Source organism: Triticum urartu, chromosome 1A (assembly GCF_056163025.1).
Source record: "Triticum urartu cultivar PI428250 chromosome 1A, HENAU_Tu73, whole genome shotgun sequence".
Taxonomy (NCBI): domain Eukaryota; kingdom Viridiplantae; phylum Streptophyta; class Magnoliopsida; order Poales; family Poaceae; genus Triticum; species Triticum urartu.
In genome coordinates, this window is record NC_141873.1 from 210,185,100 (window position 1) to 210,192,128 (window position 7,029).

The window sequence follows — 7,029 nt, forward strand, 5'->3', positions numbered from 1 at the left end:
ATTCTAGCTCCAGTGACCATACAATGTTCATCCAACGGCCGTAGTGCTGCTTCAACCTCTAGTCTTCTTGCTCCAGCCGCCCAAACCAGCGACGGTCGTGCCTCGTGCTCTTGCCTCCCGTGGCTGGCTGCGATGTGGCGGAGGCCTCACCACCCCCTACTACTCCCACCGCTGGCCAGGCCATCCCTCTACTCACCCACACCCCCTGTTATTCTGCAGCGACGGCAGCCTCACATCGCAGCTAACCAGTCAACCCTCATACTCCTCTACGTGTGGGCATCCACTGCCGCATCTTCCCTGGCTCCGCGTCGTCCCCTTCCTAGGCCTCACCGTCGTCCATCGCCCTGGTGCTCTCAGCGCGGCATGGTCAACATGGTCAAGGAACAGCTTCCATCGGACGTGGATTGTACATGGAGAGGCTAACCGCTGGGTCCACGGCCGCATCATGGAAGTGCCTCCTTATTACGTGCAAAATAATTATTCCTCCACCTGACAGCGGGGACCCACCAGATGGGCCACCGTATTTCATGAAAAAAACGTTTCCCCCTGACTACTGGGACCCACCAGCTACATCTTCGCATGCAAGATGCGTCCGAGAAAAAAAAGATTCACCCCCTGGCTGTTGGGACCCACCAGCTACATCTTCGTAGGCAAGGAAGTGTGTGACAGTCGGGACCCACCTGGTCGAAGCGTACGTAGCGTTGTCATTCTTGTCGCGAATGTGTACATACATACTGGTCGATGTAGAGGCGCGCACGTGTCGTAGTACAGGCACGCACGTAGCATGTACACGTACGTACATTGGCCAGTGTGCAAGAAAGAAAATACGGCCACGTACATACATATGGGTAGGGTCTCGAACGCCTACTCGCGCATACGTACGGCCAGGGCTCGTGTACATGGCTGGGTCGAAACAGAGAAACATCGTCATCGTCGTGTTCATGGGGAGCCAACCGGCTGGGTCGGAACGGAATGCATCGTCGTGTTCATCGGGAGGGCTTGGACGGAACAGCCGATGGAAATGAGGCCTGGCGTACCGCAGAATGGAGGAAACGACCTTGTGTTCGACCGGCCACGTTCGAAAAGGGATCCTATTCATCAGGAGGGGTCTGGCATACCACAAAACGGAGGAAACAGACCTCCTATGGTCGAAACGGGGGTCCTGTTGATCGGTAGGGGTGTGGTGTACCGCAAAACAGAGGAAACGGACTTGTGTTGGAGCTCTACGGTCGAAACGAGGGTCATGTTCATCGGGAGGGGTGTGGCGTACCACAAAACAGGACTTCACGGGATACTGTTCATATCCACCGTTGACCCCCTCCAGCCTCCACGGGCTACTGTTCATCCACCGTCGACCCCCTCCAGCCTCCACCCATTACTGTTCATCCACGGGCTCCTGTTCATCCAGCCTCCACCGCACGCTACTCCACTGGCTACTGTTCAACCAGCCCTCTCCACGGGCTCCTGTTCAACCACCCCTCCATGGGCTACTGTTCATCCTGCCCTCCACCGTCTACTGTTCATCATGCCCTCCACAGGGTGGTCCTGTTCATCCTGCCCTCCACGGGGTGCTGTTCATCCTGCCCTCCACGGGGTCCTGTTCATCCAGCCCCAACCGGCTCGATCTATCGGGGTACTGTTCATCCAGAGGAAACACCACAGGGTCCTGTTCATCCACCCCCACCAGGAACTATTCATCCACCCACTGCAACACTCATTGTTCATCCAGAGGCAGCATCGATCGGCTTCAGTTAGCAGCAGTAGCGAAGGAATCGCTCGATCGGGTTCAGTTAATAGCCATCGATCGATCCCTCAGGTTCAGTAATACGTAGCCTGCAGTGCAATCGCTCGGGTTCAATTAGAGCCCAACGCCTCGCTCGGGTTCAGTTAGGGCCCAGCGCCTCGCACACACGCATGTACGTACGAGAGAAACGCGCATCGCTTGGCCCCTGACCACCCAGCGTAATCGGGGACTCCCCGATATTTTCTGCGCCCTGGCTTCTACCATGGTTTTTTCCGTCATGGACGGCCTAAAGAATGTCATGCAGCTGCGTCTCCGGCCCGCCCAGGACGAAAAGCCCATTTTCTATCATGATTTTTTGTCATAGAAGTAGAACCCCACCACATCTATGATGATACTGGGTTTTGTCACAATTATCGTCATAGAAGTGTCACAAGTATGACAGAAATATTTTCATTCGGCCCAAAATGTCACGGATGTGTCTTTTTTTGTAGTGAGAGGTGGTGACTAGGCCGCCTGCGTCGACCAAATCCCCCGCAGCGTCCACATCCCTAGGTGTCCCTATAGCCCCTGCGGCATCGATGATCGCGCGCAGCGGGGGCACCGGGTTTCTTCTTGGGCGCCATGGACGATGGAGCCGTCGATGAAGAGAACGATGATGAAGATGATGCGCTACATACGCTTCTCAGGTTCGCAAGTGCTTCCCCCTACGTAGCGCGCCAAAGATGTTGTGGGAAACCACGACCACCTATGGGGCCATGAGCCCCTTGTGGTTTAGCAGGGGGATGATGACGTTGCACAAAGAGCGGAGAGCATCGCACAGCATGGCAGAGATCACACAGGCAACTTTACCAAGGTTCGGGCTGCTGCGAGGCGTAAAACCCTTCTCCTGCTTTGGTGCATTGATGGTGGATTGTGGTGGAAACGCAGCACTCTATGATGGCAGGGTTGCCTCGGGACGAGAGCCGCTACGTGCGTATGAGTGTACAAGGGTCCCAATCCTTTCTATGGTTGCCATGTGCCTCCTTTTATAGATCAAGGGGTCACCAAAGTGGCAAATCAGTCATTGTGTACTGATTAGATGGCAAATAGTGCTATCATACCTAACTTTGCAGACAGGGCAGAGCGCATTAATGGGCCGCTTAGTGTCACATCATGGCCGGCCTGGCAAACCTTGTTGGGCTGCTCGACCACCTTCTCTCCTGTCTACATGACACGTCGCTAGACGGGTGTCATTTGAAGGTGATTCCCATAGGAAGTGGCTGCCATGTGGCAAGAAACAACCACTTAGTCACTTGGGGGCTTGGCACCGCACCGACCGATGACTTGCGTCATCGTAAGTTGGTGTGTTGGAGCCTTGGTGGGGTAGTTTGCCTCCTAGGGCCCGGCAGGCCTGCCGAGACAGTCTTGAGGTTTTCTTCCGGGGTAACCTTGACCTTGCTAGGCTCGCCTGCCTGGCAAGGGAGGCCTTCCTTTATTTGTGTCTTGCACTTTTGGCTTGACTTGGTCTTCTTGATCTGCACTCTGATTCTTCAAAGAGTAGATCCCTTGTGCTTGGTCTGGTTGTAATCTTGATCTTAGGCCTCACTACAAGAAATATGTCAACTAGTGACCTTCTGTTAGTGACCCTGGAAGAATTGGTCATAGATCTACTACCATTTGTGATTAATTGGTCAAAAGCTGTTCGGGGGGCTCCAAACCCTCAACTATATCGACCATTTTGGTCAGAAAGGTCGTAATTTCCTTACATGAAATGGTCATAAAGCAGACAACATTGGTCTGGTGCCTTATTTCTAGATGATCACGACCAATATGGATGGTCATAAGCTTGTAAATTGTGGTGGATTGCTATGACAAGGTTCCACCTCATCAATTTTGCCTATGTGTCATGTCCATGTGTCAATTTTTGCCCTAGGTTGTGAAGCAAGCTATATTTCTGTCATTCCCAAAATTCCCCAAAAAATCTCATAAATTCTTTGGGTCATATCTTCGTCAAATATGTAAAAATACTTTCTTGCCTAGTTCAAAAATAATTCAACAATATTCAATTTCCTATTTTCTTCACAATAATACTTTGTGAAGGAAGTGCTATTTGTATATTCTTGATTGCCCTCAAAATTTTTGGGCACTCTTTCCTATCCAAATCATTGCCTCATGGCAAAATTCAGCTCCATTTGCCCTGTAAATCTTCCTCGGCAAATTTACAAAGTTTTTTTCCACCTAGAAGCATTGTGAAGGAAGTACCATTTTATATATCCAAATGATTTGAAATTTATACAGTCCCTTCATATGCCCAAATTATCACCCTCCTCCAAATTGCAGCTCAGTCAAAACATCTATGTGAGCCGAGGTTCAATTTTGTAACATCCCAAATTTTCAATTTGGAATGTTATACATTAGATCATCATGCATATCATATTTTATTTGCTTTGGGTTTTGATCCTAGAAAATTCTAAGCAACTCAAGGACCCACGGAGAGAGTTGGGGATTTCATTATTTTCATATTTGAGTTTTTCTCAAATTTTGAGAATAGGATCATTTGATTTTATTTATTTTATCATCAATTATTTCTATTACAAAAATATGAGAGAGGGAATAAAATGACTTTCCCAAAATATAGAAATATTGAGGATTTAATAAAAACTCAAATAGTTTTATTTCAGAGTTTTTTTTGTAGTTTTTATTTGAATTAGAAAAAATGCGCGTTTTTCAAAATTGCATTTAGGGCCCAAATAAATGTTCACTTTGTCGGGCTTGATTTTAGAAGCCCGGGAAAATTTGTTTCGGGATTTTTGGAGTCCGTTTAGTATTTCTTTTTATTTTTCTTCCAATTGAAAAAAACGGAACCGACTATGGGCCGTACTCGACCAGGACTCCGCCTGGCCGGGGCCTTTATATGCCGGGGCAAGCCAGCCCGAAGGCCCAGCCGCCCCGAAGCCCTAGCCGCCAGCCGCCGCCGCCGCCGCCCCGCCGCCGATCCGCCGGAGCCGCGCGTCGCCCAAGGTTCGCCGCCGCCTCAAAATCCGTGCCGTTTAAAAAAAATTCCGTTCGTCGTTTTTCTTTTTCGTCGGATTTTTCCGCGGTTATTTTCTGATCGCGATTTCTGATCCCATTTTCGTTTTAGTTTTTATTTTCGCTCATTTACCGGAATCAGGCGATTCAAGCGCCTGGAGTTTCGTCTCGAAACCCTCTATCCGAATAATCAACTTAAACAAGTTTTTGCTACTGTAAAATTTGACTTAGGTTCAGATTACTAGAACGAAGTTGTTTTCTTTCGCCGTTTGAGTTTCTTTGCTTCGTTCGATTTGATTCCTTTTGCTAACAGGAGTTCTTAAGTTGAACCTTCTGGTTAGATCTCTTATTTGAGTTTTACCTGTGCATTAGATGAGTACTTATTGTATGCTTGTCTGTTTGCCTGCGATAGAGTACCCGGAGTGCGCCGCCTGTTACTTCGAATCGTTAGGTTTCGCGGATTATCAGCAAGGCAAGTAACACTTTGATCATACCTTTTCTACAACCCAGTTTTTTTTTGAATTAGATCAATCTTCACACATTGCATGATTAGGATCTAATTAAACTGTGGGGTGGGAAGTAGATGAGGTAGTACCTATTACCTTTTTATTATCAAACCTTTGGGAGTTACTTCTACGTTTGCTTACTATGCCATGCTATGCTAGTAGACGTGGATTGGGTGAGTGAAATCCATGACAGATGTGAGATTGATAATTAATGGTTTATCTAAGGTGGCAACTTAAATACACATCTGGGTGGATTGAGGCACCTGGGTATTCCAGGACATGCCTGTTTTATTTTGGACCGCCACCCAGGCTCAAAGGGATCATGAGATTTTTCAAACTAGAAACTTCCATGTGCAGCCACAAGCCATTATGGGCTCTGGCATAGTTGATTAAGTCGTGCGAACTCTTACAGGGTAGACTAGCAGATGTAGGGGAAAGTAGGTGTACCGGTCTATCCATCGTAAGGTGCTAGCGCTTCTGAAAGACTGTGTCTCGGTCATCCATTTCTCAAACACCATGTAGTGCGAGAAATCCAACGGAGGCGCAAACCTCTGCAGAGTGTAACAAACTAATCATGATTACCGTGTCCCCGGTTATGGACATCTTGAGTATCTAGTATCTGGATTATCATGTGAATCTAAACATGTTACTCTAAAATTAATGTTGTTGGGTTAATGATCATGCTTAATTGGGATTGAGAATGCTGTCAACCATTCTCAATGTTTAACAAACACCATGATAGTAATTAAATTTATTCCTTTCGAAGTAGGGAAAAATTGGCTTTATGCAAAACTGTAACCATAGAGCTTTCCACCAGCCAAATATGCATATAGTATAGCTGTTGCATTCCATTACTCTCTATGTGTTACCTTGCCAGCATATTCCATGTGCTGACCCGTTTTCGGGCTGCAACGTTAATGTTGCAGACTTTTCAGACGACGATTAAGGAGTTTTTAGGTCGTGGTTCTATACTCAGTGATGCCGTTGGAGTAGATGGACTCACTTATCTTCCAAGCCTTCCGCTGTTATCGTAATTAGATGGCCTTAAGCCATATTTATTGTAATAAGTTCTCTTTTGAGACACTCGATGTAATAAGTGTGTGATTGCAACTCTGCTATAAATCCTCCGAGTACTGTGTGGTGTCAGCATTACTGATCCAGGGATGACACCGGAGCACAGAGATCAGACTGTTTGAGGTCTGGTCGCTAAAAAGATGGTATCAGAGCACACGCTGACTGTAGGACACGACCACTAAGCTAAAGACCTAGATCACTACTCACTCTCTTCTCTTCTGACCTCTCATCTTTTCTACTCTTTAGGATGGCGGATGCAAGGAACAAGTTCACCCAACCGGATGAAGATACACCCTTTGGACGCCACTTGAAGGAAGTCACTAGATACCTGAACATAGGAGTACCAAGCTTCACGGGAACCTACAACGCCACTTTACCTGAAGAAGAGCGCTAGATGATTCAAGTTCAAATCCCAGGAAGGACGTTCATGCCAGTCGCTGAGCCCATAGAGTTTTCTTTTGATGCACAAACTTGGAGTCTAGGAAAGAGCATGGCAGCTCACATCGCCATGGGACGCATTGGAGAAGTCTACCACAAGGATCTCAAGGATACTATCTACCAGATTTGCGGGCGCCGAGATGAACACTGGGAGATGATTAACACCAGGAAAGATAGATCAATTGCAGCTTTTATTCAGGAGTTATATCAGCACATTCGACGACAGGAGAATCAGATGTGCGCCGACATGATAGGTCT